Source organism: Macaca fascicularis, chromosome 16 (genome assembly GCF_037993035.2).
Source record: "Macaca fascicularis isolate 582-1 chromosome 16, T2T-MFA8v1.1".
Classification (NCBI taxonomy): Eukaryota; Metazoa; Chordata; class Mammalia; order Primates; family Cercopithecidae; genus Macaca; species Macaca fascicularis.
In genome coordinates this window covers 40,074,778-40,100,704 of record NC_088390.1, presented here as the reverse complement: position 1 = coordinate 40,100,704, position 25,927 = coordinate 40,074,778, and the positions used below count along the sequence as shown (strand labels likewise).

Sequence of the window (25,927 nt, the reverse complement as noted above, 5' to 3'; positions counted from 1 at the left end):
TACTGAGCTGGTTTTTTGCTTTTCTGGAAAGTTGGAATGAGTAGAAGAGTCGGGGTCATTTGCCATATCCAATTGGATTGCAGTCTGAAGAGTTTGCAAATTCCTACTCACAAGTTACATTTAAGTCTAACTGGGGCTTTTGTGCATATTCAAAATAAACTGTCTCTTCCCTGACTTGAGTGGAATGGATATTATATGCAGGTGGATGCCTTCCTGTCAGTTCAGAAATCTACTCAATAAGAATGGCTGCCATTTTTTGAGCAAATACTAGATTCTATGTACTGTTAGGGGTGTTTTACACATTGGTGCTCTCTTAATCTTCACAACCCAATAAGTGAGGCACTCTCTATGTCCCCGTGTTAAATGAGGAATCTGAGGTTCAAAGAAGTTAAATAGACCTGTAAGCTGTCTCAGTTTACAATTAGTAGTGAACTGGTTTGAGATTTAACAGATTAAAAATATCTCTAATCCATTCAAATGTGAGGAAGCAAGTCAAACCATTCCCAAGATATCCCATTCAGGAAAGAGACAGGAGGTCCTACAAAGAATGTTGGAGCAGGGACATGTATATTTAGGGAGTCACAGTGTGGTTTGAGGCCATGGTCCTGGATTCAAGAGAACCAACCAGGGACACATCTTGTTATTAATAACTAAAGCTGTGGCTTGGAAAACAGTCTGATGAGACTGATGATTAAAATGTAAAATGAGTCTATTTTTTGATGCGCAATCCTACTGATAGTAATCTACCCCGTCAAAACAGAGTCTCAGTTTATAAGGGCAAATGTGGAGGCGTGGAGTCGGGGGAGTCGCAGCATTTTTGTATTAGCAAAAACCTGGGAACAATGTCCACGTCTGCCAACACAGGAATAGATGAATCGATTGTGGTGTCTCCAAACAACAAAATATGATGCAGTGCTAAAAAGACCATGTTACAGGTGCCAAAACATATCATAGCATACACTTTAAATATGTGCAGCTTACTGTATCTCAGTTATACCTCGATAAAGCTGTTAAAAAAGAGACCACATTAGTTAGATCCATATGTAATTGGCCAAAAACATGCCCATGATATATGTCTTTGTGAATAAAAGCAAGTGTCCGTGTAAAGTACATGGTATAATTTGATTTGGGGCTTCAAAAATTGGGGCACAGTTGTACATGTTTCCATATATATCTATATATGTATCTAGGTAAGTATAGGGAAAGTATGAAAGCTCATTCCCTAATGATCTTGGAGAGGAGGGTACAATTGGTAGAAAAATAAGAAGACAATTAAATGTTTCTTTATGTAATTCTCTATTATTTGACTTTTTATCAGTGTATTGCTTTTGTAATTAAAAAAAAAAAAGAGTTAGTGAATCATCACAGAGGCATAGCTGGTCTGCTGAGCCAGCTACAATCTTCTGCCTCAAAGGAAACAGATGCCTGGGACCTTCACTGTCCCCACAGGCTGGCGGGGGACACTGAGGCAGGGGCTGTCTCGCCCCAGCTGCTAAGCACGCAGCAGCAGATAGGGGGGCCTGAGTGTAGAAAAGGAACATGAAGGTCAATGGTAATAGAAAATATATTTCCCTTCCAAAACGTCTGCATGATGAAATATGGGATTTTCATAAATTCATAGAGTAGGAATTATTAGCAGGCTGAGCTTTTATCGCTGCCTCAGGCATTGTGCTGACCCACCAAGACCTCACTTTCCTCAGTGATGGCAGGATGATTTTCTGTTTCATAATCTTTTCTCTCACTGTGGGAGGAAAAATAAATTCCCCAGGTGGCCTCCTTATAGCCCCAGCCCAGCAGATCCGTTGAGAACAGGGTTTTGTCTATTTATTCAGCCAGCAAACATTTACTGAGCACTATTTTCCTACTTTTATTATTTTGCTTGTATCAGGCACTAAAGATTCAAGAATTCCAAAAAATATTCTGGACAACATACTTCAAAGCGAAGTCACTGAACAAGCAGAGACAGGGAAGGTGACTGGGACTGTGAGGATCTTGAATCCATTCATTTATTTATTCACTCACTCATTCATTCACTCCAAAGGAAAATTTGAAAACAGAGATCTTGAGCTTAGAGATGAAAAAAGAATGGTGAAGTTTCCAGTGGAAGAAAAATAAGGCCTGGTGACTCTGGCTCTTGAGAGCAGGACTGAGACACAGCAGCAATTAGAAGGGAGGGAGACCCTTCTAATCATTAGAATTGATTCACATCCTGGAGCACAGTGGGTGTTCCCAGGGAGTGCTCACCGGAAGTGGGAAGCCACTGTTGAGGACTTTGTGAAAGGGATTTGGCTCTCTGACCAATGGTGTCTCTTACCAGACACCATTAGGAACCCTTGCAACTACAATTCTCTAAGGTCTGTTGGGTCTTCGCCCGGTTAAGACCAAACCTATGACGCTTCCCAGCCAACCCTCCATCCCCACTATGTGACTCCAAGCTATGGCTCCCTCTCACTTCTCCACCTCTAACGTGTATATTTTTCCTTGATTCCATTCTAAAGGAACCTGCCATGTCTGACGTCACCTAGGGCATTTTCTTTGGTCACTACCCAGAGGAACAGTCAGGAATAATACAGTGAACCTTTGCTGATGGCCTGTACCAAGCAAAGCATAGAGCCCTTGACACTGCCCACTTTCGCATTCAAGAAAGGCTCACCAAGCACCTGCCATGGCCAGGCTCTGTTCCCCGCACAAGGACTAGAGCAGGGAACAAAGTTTCTCCCTGGAGGGGCTGTTGTCCGAGTGAGGAAGGTAGAAAATAAGCAAACACAATGGCAGGCAGAGGCAAGCAATAGACAGAAAAATAATACAGAGTATGAAGTGAAGAGTTTGGGCACAGGGCCACTATTTTAGATATGACAGTCACAGAAACTGCTACAGGAGCTGAGATTGGCTAAGAGGAGAGAATCATACAGGGATCTCAGAGAAGAGCATTCCAAACAACGGAAACAGCCAAGTGCAGTCTCTGAACTGGAACATGCTTGGAATTTTTGATAAATAACAAGAAAGTCAGTGTGGCCAGAATACAGTACGTGTACTCTCTACCTGAGTTGCCATAATACAAGACCACAAAGTGGATGGGTTAAACAACAGACATTTATTTTCTCATAGTTCTGGAGACTAGAAGTCTAAAATGAATGTGCCAGCAGGATTGGTTTTGGGTGAGACCTCTCTCCTTGGCTGGCGGAGCTGTTCTTCACTGTGCCCTCAAATGGTCTTTTCTCTGTGTGCAAAGAGAGAGAGATGCAGTCTGGTGTCTCTTCCTCTTCTTATAAGGGCACCCATCTTATCGGATTGGGGTCCCATCCTTATAACCTCATTTAATCTTAATTACAACCCTAACGCTTTGTTTCCAAATATAGTCACAATGGAGGTGAGGGCTTCAACATACACATTTGTGGGGAACACAGTTTAGTAGTGAGTGAAGGAAGAGGGGTAGGTAGGAAATGAGATGAGATTGACAGCTTCTCTGTAAACAATTGGCAGCAATACAGAAATGAGGGTGGTGTGGGAAGGACATGAGGGGCAGTGAGGGATAATACAGAGAGAGAAATGACTATCACAGGGGCCATGGTGTGGAGCTGGTAAGACAGGTGGAAGACAGAGCACGGGAGGAAGATCCAACCTCACATGGGAGCACGGGAGGAAGGGCTGGCCTCACACAAGAACACAGGAGGGAAGGGAGTCTTGGACAGGAGCACGGGAGGAAGGACTGGCCTCACCCGGGAGCACTGGAGGAAGGACTGGCCTCACCCGGGAGCACTGGAGGAACGGCTGGCCTCAGATGGGAGCACGGGAGGGAAGACAGACAGCCTGATGCAGATGCAGGCTGCATCTGTGGGGTGGGGAGATGATATATTTTTCTTCTGGTTGCTTCTATTTTCTCAGTGAAATCAGATTCATGGCTCTCAACTAAGACTGCTTTGCAGAGGCCTAGCGGGAGAGGAAAGGGTGTGAAGTAGTCACGAGTTCTGGGAAATACCATAGTGTCGTTCAGCAGTGCCAAGGGCCCTCCAGACACTTGTGGTCACAATTTAAAGTGAGAGCCATCAGCATGAAAGTGTAGTTTTCTCCAACTGCATCCTCTTCTCAGGCTCAGGGAAAGAGGAGGACAATAACTGAATCCAGCCAGGTCGGGATTTAGCCAGGCAACTATCTGAACGAGAGTGAGGGTAACTACCGTGACGGTCCACAGAAGCTGGGCAGGATAAGAAGGGCCGTGACGCATGAGGCTGGGAGAGGGAAAGGATATTAGGTTCTTAGCAGTGGCAGGCAGGGAAGATAACTAACCCCTTTTGTTAATAAATAAACTGAGGCTCAGAGAGATAAGTCGTGTATCTAATCAGTAGAAAAGCCATGTCCTGGGACTTTAGAATACAAGTGCCAGGGAGGTAAGAAACTCAGAGAGGAAAGCATGTATATGATTGATGTCTCCACCTTCTCTCCCTCACCCTCTCCGTCTCCTCCCTTTCAGGGAGATCAGCTCCCCTAGCTGTCCAGGACTGAGGGTTTTTCAGGACATGGAACTTATAGTACTAAGAAAGTCCCAGGCAAACAAAGTTGATTGCTTATCAACACACATATAGAGAGAAAGGACTGCTTTTAGTTAGGAGAACCCTCTTCTTTTCTTTTTTTTTTTTGAGATGGAGTCTTGCTCTGTCACCCAGGCTGGAGTGCAGTGGTACGATCTCAGCTCACTGCAACCTCCGCCTCCCAGGTTCATGCCATTCTCCTGCCTCAGCCTCCTGAGTAGCTGGGACTACAGGCGCCTGTCACCACGCCCAGTTAATTTTTTGTATTTTTAGTAGAGACGGGGTTTCACCATGTTAGCCAGGATGGTCTCGATCTGCTAACCTCGTGATCCGCCCGCCTCGGCCTCCCAAAGTGCTGGGATTGCAGGCGTGAAGGAGTGCCCTCTTCTGATAAGAAGATCCTCTGGAGCATCCCTCTCTCTTGCACTGAATCTTTCTCTTTCCTGCAGAGGTTGGAGTCAGAAGTGAGGGGACAGGGTTAGGGCCAAAATAATTAGATTCTATCTTTTTATAAACAAATTAAAGTTTTTTAAAAAATAAATAACCTCCAAGTGGCTCAACAATCAAAGGATACCAAAGAGTAAACAGGGAACATCTCCTGTCCTCTAGCCAGAGCTGCCATGCTATCAGTTTCTTGTGTGTCCTCTCAAAAATGCTTAATGCAAACATCAACCCAATACTTTGAGAGGCCTAGTTGGGCAGATCACTTGAGGTCAAGAGTTCAAGATCAGCCTGGCCAACATGGTGAAACCCTGTTTCTACTAAAAATACAAAAATTAGCCAGGCATGGTGGTGCACACCTGTAGTCCCAGCTACTCAGAAGGCTGAGGCAGGAGAATCACTTGAACCCAGGAGGCAGAGGTTGCAGTGAGCTGAGATCGCACCACTGCACTCCAGTCCGGGCAACAAGAGCAAGACTCTGTCTCCAAAAAAAAAAAAAAAAAATTGACATTAGAGCCTGGAGATATGGAGATCAGTCTCTATCAATACATAAAGAGAAGCATCTCCCACCAAAATGTAAGTTCTGGAGGGCAGGGATTTTTTGACTGTTTTGATCACCATTCTATATTCAGCGCCTAGAACAGCACCTGACATGAAGGAAGAATTCAGAAGACTGAATGACTCCTTTGTTCTTCCTGGCCTTCCACTGAACACATGTACCATGATGTATTTAATTGTATTATTTTATGTGTTCAGCTTGTTTCCACACTTTTGATCTTATAATTCACACCACAATGAATAACCCTATGCACCTGCTGCTTTCTATATGTTTGAGCCTATCTGTAGGATAAATTCCTGGAAGTGGAATTGCTGAATCAAGGATATGTGTATTTTTAATTTTGATGGAGATGGCCAAATTGTATCTATGTAAATTTTCAACAATTTTGTTATTTACCCCATGTATTCGTGATACGTTTTATGGATCATCATTTTTTTCTTTGATTTTAAGTCACTTTCTAGTGTTCTGTTCATCCAGCCCTCCCTGTTGGGTACACATATGACAACAGCTCCCCCAACCCTACCCCAGTTTGTGACTATCCTTGTTTTATAGGCTGTTCTGAGCACTGTCTCTGCTCTGAGGCCAGCCTTCCCAAAGGCCCATGTGGGTGCATTGGAGAGGAGACAGACCTGCATCCAGGTATCCAGGATTCCTGGAGTGGCCAAGGGCAGAGGAAAGGGTCTTAGCTGAGACACTCACGATTTAGGGATGAGCCAGGAATATCTGAAGACCTTCACTTAGCTCAACCTTTCTCAGGAACTTTCCCCCCAAAGTCCCAGGGGGATTAGTGTTTCATTTACCACTATATAGACTCCTCCCATCAATCTCTCTGTATATTAAATTCCTAGCTCTTTCTAATTACTTATTGATTAGTCCCAGGAGAACTCTAGCATAGATGGAGGCAGCAGGGGGATTTCTTTCTGGATCTCAGGTGAAAGACATTTGATTCAAACTTTCCAAACTCTGACTCTCACTGAATTTGCCCCAAACTCTATTTTTCTGCCTTTTCTGCTACTCAAGTCTCCCTCCAACATTCAATTCTGTTCTAATGCAGGGGCTCCAAATGATGTTCTGACCTCCGCCCCTAACATATAGCATTCCTGTGGCAGTGTCTGTCCTAAAGCAAGAGATCCCAGAAACTTCAAATGTCTGCTTCCCAAAAGACACCTGACAAAGGAGCAACAAGTGGTTTCATGACTCCCCAGTAAATCTCTGCTAAACATGTCCCCACACCTGGGGCATCAAAGATGGTCCGTTGAGGTGTGATAATACAAATAGGGTACCTGTGCCCTCATACTATGAGTTCATTTATTCATACCGTCGTCCATTCACTCATTCACCCCCTCAGCCCCCTTCCATGGGGCATCCAAGCATCCATTCTGAGGTGGAGGAGGTGCAGAGTAGGTGCAGGGAGAGGAGAGTGTAGGAGAAACAAGATAAATGCCCAAGATCCAGGAACCTGTCCTCATTGCCGCAACTGTGAACAGACACTATCCACAGAAGAGTAGGATCAATTTCAGGTCTCTGAAAGGAAACAGGGGGGATACATTTTTCAGCTTTGATATTTGGTCCCCATTTCTTAATCTCTGAGTGTCCCTCAATCAACAGTAACCATATAAAAACCTATTTTGTGCAAGATACACACACGGATAAAGAAGAGGGGAAAATAGGGAACTTTGGAGACACAGAGAACTGAGTTCAAATCCAAGTTGAAGTTCTTGCAGCATCTCAAGAAAGAGTTTGTAAAACAGGTTAACAAAGTAAGCAAGACTTGGGAGAGAAATGTTTCAAACCTCTAGAAAAGCTCATTTTTCCAGCCCCCTCAAGCATTTTAGAACTGTTCATTTATATTCAAGTAGTCAATAAGTTAATTTTAGATCACTCATATCTATTCCTGAAGCCTAAGGACTGTTGAAAGAATAAATGGATGAATGAGTTGTATGAGCCAGGTTTGAATTATTGTATGATTTCAAAATGACAAAGCGGTGCGGCAGATTTTCAGTCCCGACTTCTCAGTCACTCAGCCTCCTCCTCCCACAACTAGTCCTCATTAGTGAGACCTCACTGTCATCCCGGGAATGTGAGATCTGTAGTCCCTGGAGCAATGCCTAGTCTAATTTACCTCTCCCTATGCTCAGAATCAAAGGCAGGAGTCCATTAAACAAATTAATAGAAGAGACTCAGTTTCAAAGGAAATATTTAACCTACCAGAAAAGGTAGGAAAGTATTTTTTTACACTTTTTTCGTCATCCATTCATGGGTAAACTATACAGGGGCTAATTAAAAGTCATTCTTTTGAACTCATAAAGTCCGTCCCTGCTGGACCTGTATCTGAATCTTTGTTAGATCACCCGAAAGCACCAAATGTCCCTTAATATAATAAAATAATTAAAATGAAATATCCCAAACATCTTGCTAGCTTGAGGCAGTGAGGCGTGGAAAGATCATGGGCTCTCCGTTTAAATGACAGCTTTGCTTTTTTCTAGCAAGTATAAGGTAAGCATTTAGCAATGTTTCTGAAAAGAACCAGCTGAATAATTAGGGTTAACTTCTTAACTTCATTGAGCCTCAGTTTCCTTACATATGAAACTAGAATACTACTACTGAGGTGTTAAGGATCATTAATATGTCAACACTCCCATAACACCAGGCATTATTCCAGGAGCTTTACGCAGATAAACTCATTGACTTCTCACTGCAACCCCATGAGGGTTGTTTTCTTAGCCTCATTTTATGGATGGGGAATTTAAGGCAAAAGACACCTGACAAAGGAGCAACAAGTGGTTTCATGACTCCCCAGTAAATCTCTGCCCAGATCACATTGTTTGGAAAGTGACCCCGAATTCAGCCCTCTAGAATCTGGCTCTGGACTCTGTGGATATAACAGTTACCCTCGACTTCCTTTTACATTAACCTCTTAGAAGAGTCTAGGATCTCACTGAGAGTATACTAGCCTAACAATCCAACACTGGGTAATGATATAGTTTGGGTATTTGTCCCCTCCAAATCTCATGTCAAAATGTAATCCCCAGTGTTGGAGGTGGGTTCTGGTGGGGAGGTGTTTGGATCATGGGGGTAGTCCTTCATGGAAGGCACCCGCTTGGTGCCGTCCTAGAGGTAATGAATGAGTTCTCGCTCTGAGTTTCTGCAAGATCTGGTTGTTTAAAAAAGTGTGGCACCTTCCTCCTCTCTCTCTTGCTCCCTCTCTCTAAAGGGATGCACCTGCTCCCTGTTCTCCTTCTGCCAGGATTGCAAGCTTCCTGAGAGACCACCCTAGAAGCTGATGCGGGCACCACACTTCCTGTACACTCTGCAGAGCCGTAAGCCAATTAAACTTCTTTTCTTTATAAATTACCCGACCTCAGGTATTTCTTTATGGTGACACAAAAATGGACTAACACAGGTAATTTTCCTTTTCTTCTATTTCACTGGACTGAGACCAGTGAACCTGAATCCGTGCAATTTGATCGTGTTGTTGGGGGTGATGGGGCCCAGCAAAGGCTGGGAGTGCCAGGGTGCAGATGTGCATCCTGCTGTCGGAAGGGCTACATTTGCAGTCATTCTCAGCAATTTGGATGCACCCACCAAATGCCCCACCCTGGTTCCTCTGTGGATCTGGATGCCACTGGGTATGGGCCCTGTAGCTCTGGTTGGCCTGGCTCATGGATAACTCTTCCTCTGCCTTCCCAACTCAATCTACCCTGACAACTCATTCCCTGCCATAACTCACATCTCCACAGCTATAACTTATTCCCCTGATTCACTTTGGTGACATTTCCTGGGTTCCCAGACCCTCAACAGTTGGATAGACCCTGTACTCTGTCAAACAGACTCCATCATAGCCTATGAGTCCAGAGTTTAAATTATAGGTACACCCAGAGAAAACCAATTTATTTCTGTGATAAGGTCTCTAAGGAAAGGTCAGACAGATAAATAACTGTAAGGGAGGAAAAGACGTTGTCCCAAATAGTACATTGCCTGGTAAGAGGGAGCTGGGGTCCCATAAGTTGTGCTTTATCTTTGCCCTGTTAAAACAAGGTCGCAGAAGCCAACCATTAAAAGACCAAGATAGAGGAGGAGGGAAAGCCAAATCAGCGTACGATTTTAGGGGAAGTCTCAGCCCCAGCCTGATTCTGTGGTGAGGTCTGGAGGTCCCTTATGCGGCAGAATGTGTCCCAACTAGAGTCAAGCCCACCATTGGCTTTGGGCCCCTGGAGCCACGTGAACTTATGGGGACTTTGGGTCTTTGTGTGGTGGCTCTTCTTTTGGTGTCTCCAGTAGCCCTCTTGGAGTCTTCAGAAGAAAGTTGCAGATGTGAGCCAGCAGGATCAAAGTCTGTAGAAGGTGGGACTGGAGGTGCAGAATTAGCAATGGGGTTGGGAGGGAATCCAGGCAGAGCATGTGCTGCCTCTATCATAGCACATCTCCTGCTGCATTTAATTGTATTCACCTTCTCCCTAATTAGCCTGTAGGCCCTTGGAGGGCAAAGACTTTAAACCCAAAGGTGTCCAAGAAAAGCAGATGTTGAGTAAGTATTTGTTGGTGGATAGACAATATGAACAAAGGATGAAAGACCCACAGAACACTGACACGTACATCATCTTGAAGAAGCTTCCTTCTCCAAAGGTGCGAAAGCCCCTGTCAATTAGCCCACTCTCACATTGCTTTTAAAAAATACCTGATACTGGGTAATTTATGAAGAAAAGAAGTTTATTTGGCTCATGTTTCTGCAGACTGTAAAGGAAGCATGATACTGGCCATCTGCTGGCTTCTGGGAAGGCCTCAGGAAACTTTACAGTCATCGTAGAAGGCGTAGGGGAAGCAGGCTCATCTTACATGGTCAGAACAGGAAAGGGAGAGATGGGGGAGGTGCCTTGCACTTTCAAAGAACCAGTTCTTGTGAGCTCACCATCCATTTCCCCCTCCTTGGTCACTCACCATCACAGCAAGGAGGGGGAAATCTGCCCCCATGATCCAATCACCAGGCCCCACCTCCAACACTGGGCATTACAATTTGACATGAGATTTGGGCAGGGACACAGATCCTGCAAATTGAACATTTTTAAAAAAATCAGACCATTTATGCTTATTTCTGCTCATAACTGTTGTTTTAAAACAGATTTTAAAGATGTATTTTGTGTCCTGGAGGTTCCTGCATATAGGCATGGGATCCTGGGTTGCTATCTTCAAGGCTGAGAAATTTCAACTTGGAACTTTTCTGGAAAATCTCCAACCTCTTGTGAGCCATTTCTTCTTTTTTTTACCTATAGTTCCTTCATTAATAAAATAAGAGTTAGACTAGATCAAGAATTTCCCCTATTTTTGAGTAGAGTTCCATTTAGGAGTACAAAGTATATTATAGGCTCCCCTCTGTAGTTGGTATGGTATTCATTGTTTGAAAGAATGTGTAAATACCAAAAGTTTCTAGGTGATTCAGTGATTCTTTTAGATACATTTGCATTTTATGATTTAGAATATTTATACTAATTTTCCTATTAGCAAGCAGGCAAGCAAGATGTAATATTTACTTATTCTACCAAAAATTTTTGGTACATTTGAGGATGGCCGCAAGACCAAGTATCTCTGAGCCTTCTTTCTGCCCTGAGGTGTCTATAATCAGATCAGAAGGAGGTCACACCTTTTCAGATAATTTTAACAAAGAACAAATAACTTCACACTTGGATTTATCTTGTTTAATCTTTTAATCAAAGCAGGGAGTCCTAGCTTGATGTTAGCCCAGGGATGCCTAACGAACGGGTGGACCAGACTGCCAGTGTTAAATTGTCTCAGGGTTTTTCAGCTGAGGGAGAAGAAGGAACAGATCGTTTGAGAGGAATCTTGAAGAAATGCGGAAAGGCAGAGAGCCTAGAGTCTGTGTCTGTCACTGCTCCCTAGCCTGGCTTCATGAAACTTATCAAAGCCCGACACAGGCAAGGAGGGGTGCAGGCTGCCTTGTGATGCTGTAAAAATGGGGCTTTCTCCTCACTCCGTCATGGACTGCAGGGAGGTTTCAAGCTGAACATGCAAGGAAACACAAACTACCTGCTTCAGTTCTCTATTGCTGTATTAAAACAACTACCATTTTATCATCTCTCATGGTTCTGTGAGCTGACGTTCAGCGGGGCAGTTCTTCTGCTGGTTTTGCTCCGGTTTGTCATACAGGTGTGGTCAGATGGCAACTGGGGCTGGAGACACCTAGAGGCTCAGCTGGGATGCTAGGACCCCTGGGTGTCTCCATCTCTCTCTCTCCCTCTCTCTCTCTAAATTTCAAGGCCTTTTCACGTGATCTCTCCAGAAGCCTTGGCAGTTTTCTGACATGGCAGTCTAGGGTCCCAAAGAGCACAAAATTCAAATGGAAAGCCGTGAAATGGCGCAACCTCTACCTTCTGTCCAGGGCCAGTCTGCCTTCCGTGTGGAAGGGTATGCAACTCAGTGGAGGCCATCTTTGCATGGCCACACAGCCCCCTGTCATCACACAGGTGCTCCAATTGGGAACCCCTAAGAATGCCCCCTGGGGTATTCCAGAGTCAGCTCTTCGACCAGGAAGCGACCACACTGGTGATGTGCTGCCCTCGTGTGGCTCTCTGGGGTCAGTACAGAAGCTTGTGCTACAGTGGTTTGTGAGCCACAAGAGACTCCACTTTGGAATTATCAGAGTGCGGCGATGTTGTCAGAGTTCTGAGTTAAGAAACTAACAGCAAAAGCAAAAAAAAAAAGAAGAAGAAGAAAAAAAAAAAGGGGGGTTTCTTAATAGTAATGCGATGCAATTGCATCCATATGCTGAGGAAACTTGAGATGGGGTAAGAAGAGAGAAGGAATGTAGGATCCTACGAATGTTTGCAATAGCCCACGGATCATGGAAGGCACTGTATTTCACTTGATCTTGACCTCTTCTAACTTATTCCTAAGTCTATTTTAAAATGCAGACACTGAGTCTTACAAGCTGGAATTAACTTCTGAAAGACCATACTTAATCAAGTAACAGAGCTGGGACGGACGATCAGGCCGTTCTGACCCTAACGCCCACCACTGCAGGCTGCCCTGCCTGCCTCCCCATGAGTGGACGACTGGGACTAAGTCCCTGCCCTACAGAAAACCTCCTGATAGGCCTGAGACCTAAATATTTAATGTTGTCATTATGGCTTTTCTTCCTTTAAACTGAGCCTTTTACCAAAATGACATTTTCCTTTCCCTCCACATATTTCCCCTGCTCTCTAATGATGTGTTTATTCAACACAGGACATAGAGGCTATTTGTCCTGACAGTCATCCACCTGGAGGCCCAGCGGGGTCCCCCAGTGACAGGCTGTGGGGAGCAGAGCTGCCTTGAGAGCAGCTGAAGCAGAGGGCACTGCAGGGGGATGCCCCACGTGTGCTGAGCCCGGGACAGAGGGCAGAGCGAGGATCCAGAAGGGGCGTCGCGACAAGTGCAAGCTGCCAACCTGCCTTTCAGATCTCGGCTGTGGCTTCCAGACCAGCAGCTGCATGTTCAGTTCAGTAACTGCTAGTGAGGGCCCTTACTGCGAAATAGATGAAAGGCACCTTTCAGATTTGTTTCTCTCTTTTTAAAGAAGAAAATGAATGGGAAGGAGTCCATGTTTTATTTAAGCCAATGTGTGAGTGTCTCTGTGAGTGTGTGTGTATGTGTGTGTGCGTGTGTGTGTGTCTTGGGGGTTGAGGGTATTGATACATGCTATTTATTAATACAAACTCAATTAGTCAACCACCTCTTGAACATTTCATTGGGTGTTTAATGGGCATCAAACTTACCTGTTCAAAATTAAATTCTTGATTCCTCCCCACTACTCCCCAAACTGCTGCTCCTTTGGTCCTTCCCATCCCAGTAATTGGCTGCCGCATTCTGCCAAGTGCACAGCCCAAAGCCCCTTCCTTAGGCTCCTCATCCCGCATTGTCCTGGCATCCCATCTTTTCCACTTCCAGCATTTACACAGCATCCCTCCTCCGCTCCTTCACACCTGGACTGTGAAGCTCTCCCAGGTCTTCCACTTACACCCTTTGCCCCACCCACTTGGATCTCACCAACGTCTACTCTTCACGTAGCAGACAAAATCATTCTTTCCAGACATAAGTCAGCTCAGAACCTTCCAATGGGCTTCTCATAGCTTTTAGAAAGAAATCTAAAATCCTGACTGTGTTAGTCTGTTTTCATGCTGCTGAAAAAGATATACCCAAGGCTGGGTGATTCATAAAGAAAAAGAGATTTAATGGACTCACCATTCCACATGACTGTGGAGGCCTCACAATCATGGTGGAAGGTGAAAGTCATGTCTTATGTGGCAGCCGGCAAGAGAGAGAATGAGAACCAAGCGAAAGGGATTTCCCCTGTATAAAACCATCAGATCTCGTGAGACTTATTCACTATCATGAGAACAGCACGGGAAAGACCCACCCCCATGATTCAATTATCTCCCACTGGGTCCCTCCCATGACACATGGGAACTGTGGGAGCTACAATTCAAGATGAGATTTGGGTGGGGACAGCCAAACCACATCACTGACTATTCCTGTAAAGTCTTGCATGATTTCAAGCTCCTTTGCCAGGAAAATTCTTTATTTTTGTCGTTCTTTTCAACTGACGTACAATTTACACACAGTAAAATGGATGAATCTTAAGTGTGCAGCTTGATAGGGTTTCATCTTGGTAAACATTCAGAGAACCACCATCCAGGACAAAGAACAGAATACGTCCATCGTTTACAAAGCTCTCTTATGTCCCTTCCCAGCTAATGCCCATCTCCACCTGAGGTCACCACTAGTCTGACTTTCATCTCTGTGGATTCATTCTGCCTGTTTTTAACCTTCACTAAAATGGAATCATATGACTGGGTACAGTGGCATACGCCTGTAATCTCAGCACTTTGGGAGGCCGAGGCACGCAAATCACTTGAGGCCAGGAGTTCGAGACAAGCCTGGTCAACAGGGTGAAACCATATCTCTACTAAAAATTCAAAAATTAGCCAGACATGGTGGCATGCACCTGTAAACCCAGCTTCTTGGGAGGCTGAGTCATGAGAATCTCTTGAACCTGGGAAGAGGAGGTTGCAGTGAGCAGGGTTCACACCACTGCACTCCAACCTGGGTGACAAAGCAAGACTCTGTATCAAAAAAATAAAATATAATATTTTAAAAAGTAAATAAATGGAATCATAGAGTGTGTTTGGAATGAAATCATCCATGTGTTTGGATTCTTTCATTCAATATAGCTTTTGAGCTTCACCTTCTTATATCAATACTTTGTTCTTTTCTATTGCTGTGAGGTATTTTATTTTATTGTATGACTAGACCACAATCAATTTATGTATTTTTCTGTTGATGGCCATTTGTCTTGTATTCAGCTTTGGGCTATGTGCATTTTTTCTCCCCATTCCTCCTGGGTGTATCCCTAGGAATGGAATTTCTGCTTAATAAGATTGGCAGATTTTTACCTTTGTTGGAATTGCCAGTTTTCCATTGTGGTTTTACTCGCCTGCTGGCAAAAGATGAGAGTTTCATTGGCTTCGTGTTCTTGTGAATATTTGCTATTTTTCAGCTTTTTTAACCATTCTTGGAGTTTATAGTGGTATCACATTTTGGATCAAAATTTTACTTTCCTGAGGAGTAATAAGATTGAACACTTTTTCATTGGCTTATTGGTGGTTTGGATATCTTTTTTTTGTTGCCATTGTTGTTTTATTAGAGACAGGGTCTCACCCTGTTACCCAGGCTGCAGTGCAATGGCACAGTCATAGCTCACTGCAGCCTTGAACTCCTGGGCTTAGAGGATCCTCCTGCATCAGCCTCCCAAGTATCTATGTATGTGCCACCAGGTCTGGCTGATTTTTTTTTTTTTTTTCCTTTTTTGTAGAGACGGGCTCTTACTATGTTGCCCAGGTCTCTAAGTCCTGGCTTCAAGCAATCCTACCACCTTGACCTCCTGAAATATTGGGACTATAGGCATGAGCCACCATACCCAGCCTGGATATCTTTTTCTATAAATTACCTGTGGGAATCTTTTGCCCATTTTTAAACTTTAAGTTGTTTGTCTTTTTCTTATTGTATTAGTCTATTCTCATGCTGCTGATAAAGGCATACCTGAGACTGGGTAATTTATAAAGGAAAGAGGTTTAATTGACTCACAGTTCCACATGGCTGGGGAGGCCTCACAATCACTGCAGAAAGCAAATGAGGACCAAAGTCACATCTTACATGGTGGCAGCCAAGAGAGCTTGTGCAGAGGAACTCCCCTTTATAAAACCATGAGATCTCATGAGATTTATTCACTACCATGAGAACAGCATGGGAAAATCCCACTCCCATGATTCAATTACCTCCCACTGGGTCCCTCCACAGACACATGGGGATTATTACAATTCAAGGTGAGATTTGGGTGGGGACACAGAACCAAACCATATCACTTATTGATGTGTAGATCTTTTTATATTCTGGATATGAGTTCTTTGTTAGATATGATTATAAATGTTTCCTTCTGGTGCTGTGGTTTGCTTCTTCACTTTCTCAACCATGTCTTTTGATGTGACCTCATCTCTTGCCTTGCCACTCACTTTGACCCAGCCACACTGGCCTTCTTGCAGCTCCTGCAATATGCCAAGCATGAGCTGACCTTAGCATGCTTGTGTTCACTCTTCCCTCTCTCTGGAATGTTCCTGACCCGGATATCTGGATGGTTTGCTCTCTTACTTTATCCAGGCCTCTATTCAAATAGCATCTTCTCAAAGGGCCTTCTCTAACCACTGCATCCAAAATAGTTTTCCCCTCCTGGGCCCAGTAGTACATGCCTGTAATCCCAGATAGTCAGGAGGCTGAGACAGGAGGATCAGTGTTTAAAATGTTAAAGGTTTATTTCTCAGTCCTGCTGTTTGTCTAATGTGGGCTGGAAGGGGAGTTCTGTTCATTGTAATTACTCAGGGACCCAGGTTGGCAGAGGAGCCATCATTTCATGAGGCCGCCTTCTCAAGTACAGACCTGGAGGTTTGCTTAGGTAGGGGAAGAAAGCATGGAGAACAGAGCAGTGACTGTTGAATTATCTCAATCAGAAGTCACACACATCATCTCCGATCATATTTCATTGTCCAAGGCAAGGCAGATGGTCATGCCTTCAAATGGTGCGTGCTTGGAAAGAGAGGAGAACTGAAATCCTGGTGAGCACAGTGAATGAAAGCATGAATGAATGAATCCCCAAATACATGAAAGAAAGAAAGAAAGAAAGAAAGAAAGAAAGAAAGAAAGAAAGAAAGAAAGAAAGAAAGAAAGAAAGAAAGAAAGAAAGAAAGGAAGGAAGGAAGGAAGGAAGGAAGGAAGGAAGGAAGGAAGGAAGGAAGGATTGATTCAGGAAACAGAGACCAAGAGATGGGGTCAGGTTGTGCAGAGACTGTGCAGCAAGTTATTTGCTCTTCTCATTTCCTGAGTTCCACACAGCACCAGGGGACCACCATTGTCTTCCACTGAGAAATGGCTGGGCTGAATAATGCCTTTAACCATGTTCTAACGAGTAGAGGAATAGAAATGAATGTTTTCATTGCTCTATTTTTGTTATTTTCCAGGACAATCCACCTAGTGTTTTACATGGATTGCTAAAACAGACAGTATTTCCTCCATTTCACAGTTGGGTCAACTAAGATCCAGAGAGATGAAATAATTGGTCCAAGGCCTCACCAAAGGCTGACTGGATCAGACTTTGATTGACTCTAAAACACCTTCCCTTTCTACAACATGATGAATTACAGACAATGATCCAAGCAAGTGCATTACTCCGTCATCTCCTATCTCTTACCCCTCCTCTTAGATTATAGCTGGAGTCACGAGCATTATATCTGTGTTGGTCTGTGTTGGATGTTTACTGAACTCCAGTAACCCTTAAGTTATCCCAAATGAGGTCGACCAGGACAGTCTAGTTACCTCAACAATGTTATCACCTAACAACTCTGTCCATTCATTTATGTTTCTTTATTTTTTCACTCAGTAGGCTACTCTTGAGTACTTGTGATATGCCCCATTCCTCAAGTTACTAGAACTGAACCCTTTATATAATAAGTCAAGACGTGTGTTCATGAATCTCTGAGTCAGTGCATACCTTAAGTCACATAAAACGTTGCCTTGCAATTTCTTCCTTTGCAAAATGAGGATCATACCCACTCTGCCTTTTACAGAGAAGTATTCCGTGAATAAAATGATATGGTAAATATTAAAGTATTTGGAAAATGTAGGGAGAAAGAAATTGATTGTTGCTTTGTAACCATGTTTATAGGCATCAAAGAAAACTCAAAGCCTACTGCCTTCTTAATTCTGCTTCCGGAGATCCCGCTTACTTTCTTTAGATTCTTTAAATAACGTTAACAATACAAACCAGGCTGGGCAAGCATTCTCTTTCTAAAAGTCTCCTTTGGCAGGCTTGGTGGCTCACACCTGTAATTCTAATGCTTTGGGAGACTGAGCTTGGAGGATCCCTTGAGGCCAGGAGTTTGAAATCAGCCCGGGCAAGATAATAAGACTTCATCTCTACTAAAATTTTTTTAAAAATTAACCAGGCATGGAGTACACACCTGCATTCCCAGATACTCAGAAGGCTGAGAGAAGAGTATCACTTAAGCCCAGAAGTTTTGAGGCTTCAGTGAGCTGAGATTACACCACTACACTCCAGCCTGGGTGACAGAGTGACACTCTGTTTCTAAAAACATTAAAATGTCTCCCTTGACCTGCCTGGATGACACACATTCATTCTGGCTGTGCAGCCAAGCTCCTTTGAAGGTGTAAGTTTGGAATTTGGGAGAGGAAAGGCAATAGCACTGAAGCTCCCCAGCCCCACCCAAACCACCAGCTCATTTGAGAAGTCAATCCTCTTGCCTCACACCCAACTCAAGGCAAGACTCAGCGCCTTATTGCAGCCTCCAGCTAAATCCAACTTCAAAGGGTACTGAAGGCTCCATGCCCCACTGTGCGCTTTACAAGGCCACCTCTCACACTGCTGACATCTTAGTTGTGTGTATCTATTATGACCATTTTTCTAGCAGATGGCAGCAAAATGTCTTATTCCAACAAAATGAGTATATTAATGACAAGTTCCTGATGGATGCAAAGTAGGCACCTTGAGAAGGGGCACTCCTTCTAATCTTCAGGCAGGAGCTCTGTGCACTAGCAGCAGCCATGCAGCTGGGTAGGAGATCAAGGGTATGGGGCAGGTTGCACAGGACCCCTGCGGGGCAGCCCTGAATCTAATCCCTCCTAAGTCTCCTGGGTCCTGGCTCACCAGGCTCCCCCTTGCACTCCTGGTCACCAAGCCCTCTCTGGTTTATTTCCCATGCTCTCCTCCACGCACACGTCCCTTGACCCTAATATTTCAGATGCAAACTGAAGGCATGAGGGCCAGTCCATCACCCTGCCTTGTTCCCTCCCACCCAGATAAGGGTCTGATTTCCTCTCTGGTGGCAATACTGCATGAATATTGAGAGCTTCTCCCACCCGGTGTAGCAGAGTCCCATTGGTGGACTCAGCCTATCCCCAGGGCTGCCATGCTGTCAAGGCTTTGCATTGCTGATCAACAAGGGCTCTGTCCTGGGTGACCCTGAGCAGGCTTGGCCTTGGACCACTGCCTGACAAGGGTCTGCCTCCAGGTTTCGATTGATGACCCAGATCTTTGTAATGGAAGGTATGGGCTGCTGGCAGCGTGCCTGGGCATCCCTGCTTCTGGCTCTCACTGACCCCTCTTACCACCTGCCAGCTGCCAGCTGATTCCCTCAGTAGATGCTTCCACAAGGCAGGAAAAGAGAGGGGAACTGAGCCTCAAGTGTCACATTTGCCGAGCAGACACCAGTGTTCTCCCACTGCTTCCTCCTCCCCCACCTCCCATCTCTTTGGGGATAGAACAGGAGTCTCAAGGCTTTCTTTACCCCTTCTCTCTGCAGAGACATGTTAGGAAGGTGGAAGTGAGCACAAGCGTCTGCTCGCGAGGACATTTCTAGCTGATTTAGTCTAAGTCGCCCTGTCCTCTATCTCTGCACCCTGTGAGAGTGCAGCAGGAATTTGCACACATCCTGAAACTGTTGGGGTGTGGGAGGGAGGACCTACTACAAGGGCAACTTCTCACACTTTCAGATCACCCAGACACCTGGCAGGTGAGGGAGAGCCATCGCCTCTCTTGAGTTCTCTCTGGCCCATTCCACTCTCCACCTATGGGCCTAGAGAGGTGCATATGTAAAATGCCATTTCTATAAATTCGGTCAGCTCTCTGTATCCACGGGTTCAATTAACTCATTTTAATGTATCTGTCAATTCAACTAACCTTGGATCAGAAATATTTGGAAAAAATATAACAATAAAAATTTTTAAAATTACAATCTAACAACCATTTACATAGCATTTACATTGTATTAAGTATAAGTAAACTGGAGATGATTTAAAGCATACAGGAGGATGTGTGTAGGTTATGTGCAAATCCTATACCATTTCATATAAGGGACTTTTATATAAGGGACTTGAGCGTTCGCAGATTTTGGCACAGGGAGAGGGGTGTCCTGGAAACAATCCCTGGTACGTGTTGAGGGACAGCTGTAGAAGCCCCTCCTGAAATGGTAGAAACAGCTTCACACTCTGGGTTTCTTAAGGTCTGGGTCACTTCATCACTCCTTTTGATAATTATTTTTAATCAGCTTACTCCCTAGGATAATAAAATGATAATGTAATAATAACTGTAAGAAGAATTACCATTTATTAAGTATCTGTACTAAGCTCAGATTTTACATCCACTGTCTCCATTTAATTCTCACACTGTCCCTTCGAGGTAGGAGAAATTACCCACATCCTAGAGAGGAGGCTGCTGCGATATAGGGAGATCTAATGCCCTCTCAGCTCAGAGAGGACTGTTGGGCAGCTCACCGAGGCTTGGGCAGCTCTGACTGTTGGGCAGCTCACTTGGGCAGGAGGTGGCTCTTCTCTCTTAGCAGGAATTGGAAGCAGTATCTCAGGCATTCATAAGGGGAGCTCTCCATCAGAGGAAGCCAGGAGTCATGGCAGTCCCAGGAATCCAATCAGAGAACCCCAGCTCCAGCCTGGACCAGACAGTGGGGTCTTTCCAGAGTAGAGCCAGCATTACACCCTCCCATTGCTCCCACTTTAAATAGGATTTTTGACACTCTTCATGATTGAGGAGGCCCAGACAGGCACCTCCACACCAAAAATGTTATCAGCACCTGCACACTTGCCAGCTAACAGTCAGACCGTGCACTAACAGTCTGTTCCCCTTGCCCCACTCCACAGAGGGCCCTCACTCTGTTTGCCTTTGCTCCCTACCTATATTTTGAGCGGGAAGAAAACTACTTCTTTCCAGTAATACCCATTTTACAACCGTTTGGTGCAAAAGCTGAAAGCTGTCAGAGCAGTAATGCATTGCATCAAATTAACATATTTTCCTGAAATGGTAATTACACCCTTTTTGTGTGCCTCTGAATACATATTTTTTGAAGTGTGAATGAGGTGCTGACATCAAAGTCTCACTTTAAATCATCATTATTAGTGAATCTGTCCAAATGATTCCAGGGAAATAGCTGGCAGAGGTTTTTAAGTTTAGAGGAATTTAAAGGTGAGCCACGGAGCTTCTTTAGAAAGTTGGAGAGCCCAGCATCTTCAATAAGCCTTCATTCCTTCACACACTGCATCTATTTCCAGCCCATCAATGCTATTAAACTCCATTCATCTTTACCGAGCACATGCTGTACTGAAGTGCCTTGTTAGGTTACAGAGTCAGAGCGAGGCATCATTCCTGCCCTCATAGTTGTAGAAGGAAAGACAGACAGATGACTTGAGGAGAAGAATCCATACAATGATATTCAAACACAGACATACAGAGAATAATTCTGAGTGTGTGTGTTGAGGGCAGGAGATGCAGTCATGACAGACAGATGGCTTGAGGAGAGGGATCTATAAAATGTTATTCAAACAGACATATAGAGAATAATCCTGAGTGTGTGTGTCGAGAGCAGGAGATGCAGTCATGGGAGGCATCTTTAGGAGGTGGCATTTGAGCTGGATCTTGAGGAGTGGCAAATATGGAGAGCTGATGACAGTAAGTCCATTTCAAGTCCAAGGATAAGTAATTAAAGCCAGAGTTTGGAAATAGCTCCCAGTTTGAGCCCAACTCTCAGTGCCTAGCCTCAGAGTGCAGGATCAGGTCCTTAGCAAGACGTCCTCTCCATTGCAAGCCCTTCCAAAGGGGTGTATCAGTTACAGTGTGATTGGAACATGCGGATAGAGGTGAAGAGGTAGTCAAGGGTCATCAGGGAAGACATCATAAGCCACTGAAGGTTTCAGTCTTTATCCATAAGATCCAAAGAAATCATTGAAGGTTTTAAGGAATAGAGGGACATGATCAGATTTGTTTGTGAAAGATCACTCTGGCTATTATGAAGATGACATTGAAAACGGGGGTGTCAGAATGAACCAGTTAGAAGGCTGTTCCTGCAAGCTAAATAAGTTGTCCAGGCCTGGATTTCTGGACTGTGAGGAGAGCAAGAGAGATGAAGACAAACGGGTGGCTTTGATAGGTGTTGAGAAGGGAGATTGGGTAGCTTTTAGTGATCAATTGATTAACTCTATGTGGCAATGGAGAAAGAGATGTTAATCGTGATTCTGGGATTTCTGGATTGAGCGATCAAGCAGTTGGCGGTGTGATTAGAGGAGTTCGTGAGTTCAGGTGGAGCATGTTGAATTCTAGGCCCTCCACGCCACTTTCTCTCTGTATCTAGATGATGGCTGTACAATTTTAGCCATGTGGTTTGGCTCTTCTTCTGACACTGACCTCTAGGGACATGATCTTATTTTGGACATGGCCATTTTGACTACAGGCAGATGTTATCCCCTGCGGTTGATTGCTGAAAGAGATGGAAAAGATGCCGTTAGAAGGGGACTGTGACATCTCACAGAGATCCAAAAACAGTGACTGAGATTTGGACAGCCTTCATGTAAACCAGAATGAGAAAGATATCAGGAATTCAGGCCACTCCTTCCCTCTTGCTCTAGATCTAAGGATGTTCTGCTGTTACAATGCCATAGAAATTTAGTGAGTGGTCTAACAATGAATATCTGGGGGATTCTATAACTCAGTTAAAACTAGGATGTAAAAACACAGCTCTGTCCATCCTCTTTGTGCTTGTCTTAGCAGCCAGAGCATCCTAATCCTGCCCATGGGCACACAAGTGGTGCTTTACAACTCCAGCGAGCCATGTTCCCATGGGAATTTAGTCATTACAAAGCAGGGCCTTATTTCCATTCTTCTTTCTTATTTTTAAAAGTTTAAAAATGGGCTATGCACAGTGGTTCATGCTTGTAATCCCAGCATTTTGGGAAGCCGAGGTGCGAGGATTGCTTGAGGACAGAAGTTGGAGACCAGCCTGGGCAACACAGTGAGACCCTGTCCCTATTAAAAAAAAAAAAAATTAACATTAGCCAAGTGCAGCAGCATCTTCCTGTAGTCCTGGTTACTCAGGAGGCTGAAACAAGAGGATCACTTGAGCCCAGGACTTTGAGGTTGTAGTGAGCTGTGATCCTGCCACTGCACTTCAGACTAAGTGACAGAGAGAGAACCCTGACTCAAAATAATAATAATAATAAATTAGCCTGGCATGGTGGCTTGTGCCTGTAGTCCCAGCTACTCAGGAGGGTGAGGTGGGAGGATTGCTGGAGGCCAGAAGTTCAAGGCTGCAGCAGTAAACTATGACTGTGCCACTGCTCTCCAACCTGAGCTACAGAGTGAGACCCTGTCTGAAAAAAAAAAAAAAAAGTCACGAAATCACCTAACATAACAAATACCAGTGAAACAACAACATTTGGTTGTTTTGTTTTAGGTTTCTAAAAATATATGTGTAAAGGAAATAAACAAAGTCGAAATCCTCTTTGATCTCCTCTTCAGTCTCATTGTTCTCTCTCCAAAGCCTAAAGGCAATCGAGATCCATGAACTTGGCTGATTTCCTTCCTGTTCATGGTTTTTAAACTTTTACTGCCACATATACATGCACATAAACATAATGTAGTATTGTTTGGTGTGTTTTTATTTAACATAAATGGCACCATTCAATATGTAATGTTTTGCAATTTGCTTTTTTTCACTTGGCATGGTTTTCAAGATCTATTTTTATGCATTCTTAGAGATCTAGTCTGTTTAATTGCTGTATAATATTCCATTTTAGGAACATACCACCATTTAGTTAGCCATTCCACTACTAAAGGATATTTGTGTTGCTTCCAAATTTGTGTCATTACACACAATGAATGTTGCAATGAACATTCTTTTACATGCTTCATTGCATGCTTTTATGTAAGTTTCTCTAGGACTAATTGAGTACCTTAAGTGTACTGTATATGTATGGGTGAAATTGCTGTAAATTGATGGTTTAGTGAGGGTGTCCATTTTACATTGTTTTACATATTACCAAATATCACCTCATGGGGAGTGGGGTAAAGCAGTCAATATAAGAGTTATATTCAAACAACATGCACCCACCCAGTCTCTTCTCCCCACCAAAAAGGCATGCCCACCCCCAACTTGAGAAACTCTGCTTTAGTGAGATACAATCTTGTAAGGAAGTGTGCCACATTTTCAGATGTATTGAAAGAGAAAGGGGATTGAAAATAATTGACTTTAAGATCAAAAAGACATAACTAGTTTGCTCTGATGTCTTTGCCTTAGCTACCAAATCCCTCAAAGCCTTGTTCTCAACAGAAATATTGTCCAGATCCCAGGGGATTACAGGAGACAAATGCATTAACTATTTTGCTATTAAAAATCCCTGGATCAGCATTGGGTTAGGATGGTCCCAAACCTGCACTGATGTGCCAAGAGGCACCAGTTGGCAGCTATACTGCATTGAATAGTATTACCTCCAAATTCACATCTACCTGGAACCTGTGAATGTGACTATTTAGGAATGGGGTCTGCAGATGTAATCAGGTTAAGATAAAATCATGCTGAATTAGAGTGGGTCCTGAATTCAATATGACTAGTGTCCTTACAAGGAGAGGGACATTTTGACAGAGACACACACACTGACAAAGAGGAGAATGCCATGTGAGGATGGAGAAGAGATTGAACTTGTGCAGCTGCACAGATCACCAAGGATTGCTGCAACTGCCAGATGTTAGGAAGAGGCAAAGAAGGACCCTCCCCTCCAGCCTTCAGAAAGAGCGTGACCCTGTTGAAACTTCAATCTTGGACTTTTAGCCTCCAAAACTGTGACAGAATACATTTCTGTTGTTTTAAGCCACCCAGTTTGTCATATGGTAAACCCGAGGAAACTAATATAGCAGCCTTCCAAAATGGCCCCAAGCAACCAGCCTCCTGGTATTCACAACTTATGTAATCTACACCCCTCTCATGTGGGCTGGACCTAGTGACCTGCTCCTAATAAATAGAGCAAGCATGAGAGGGTGTCATTTCCAAGATCAGGTCATAAAAACCAAATTCCATCGGACTGGCTCTTTCTTGCCCTTCACTTGCTGTGATACCTGATAGCATAATATTATACTATGTCAAGGAACTGAGAAAGGTCTTCAGACAAGGATCTGAATCCTGCCAAAAGCCATATGAGTAAGCTTGGAAGTAAAGCTCCGCCATCACCCTCAGTTGAGTCTTGAGATCACTACAGTTCCTACCATCACCCTGGTTGCACCATGGGAGACCCCAGAGGCAGAAGACCTGCTAAATCATGCCCGAATTCTTTACCCACAGAAACTATGAAATAATACATGCTTTGCTTTCAGCCATCAAGTTTTGGGGGGCAACTTGTTATGCCGCAATAAATAACTAACAGATGCAAACAGTAGGTCAAAGAAGATGCTTGGGAACAAAGATTACAGGGAGCCTGTGCTGGAGCCCTCTTGTGGCGCAGTGTGTGTTGTGTGCTGCGGGGCCAGAACAGTGACTTAGAAAAGCTATGGTGGCTTGCAAACATCCAGCCTCTACGTTATGTGCACATTCCCATTGCCTGCACAGAAGGCAGCTGCTCCAAACTGAGACTGTAAGCAGTCATCCCTGGAGGTCAAGTGGTTCAGTGAAACTCCCCCGAAAGAAGACAAGGATTAGCTCCGTACAGACTGTTTTAGACTCGGTAACTTCTCCAAAGGTTTTCCTATATTCATTCCTGGGAATTCCTTTCTCCATCTACTGTTACATTGTGGGAGCTTTGGAGAAAAAGGGGATGATGATTGGATTGAGTCAGGAAGCCTCATTTATGAAATTAGCTGTCATTCATCACCCCAGGGACCTTGGGGTTTTAGAAAGGTCAGAGACTAATTTCCTGGTTCTGAAGGTGAAACTTACAGAAGGTTCTTACACAAAGAGGACTCATGGTTTGGTTTTGTGTCCTCACCCAAATCTCATGTCAAATTGTAATC

The 25,927-nt window shown here is 44.1% G+C and overlaps 1 protein-coding gene across 1 annotated transcript in view; it reads left to right on the top strand.

Annotated features, from left to right (window-relative positions):
• Nucleotides 1-25,927, top strand: part of ASIC2 (acid sensing ion channel subunit 2) — a 1,129,045-nt gene that overhangs the window by 405,740 nt on the left and 697,378 nt on the right. The gene's annotated exons all lie outside the window — the stretch shown is intronic.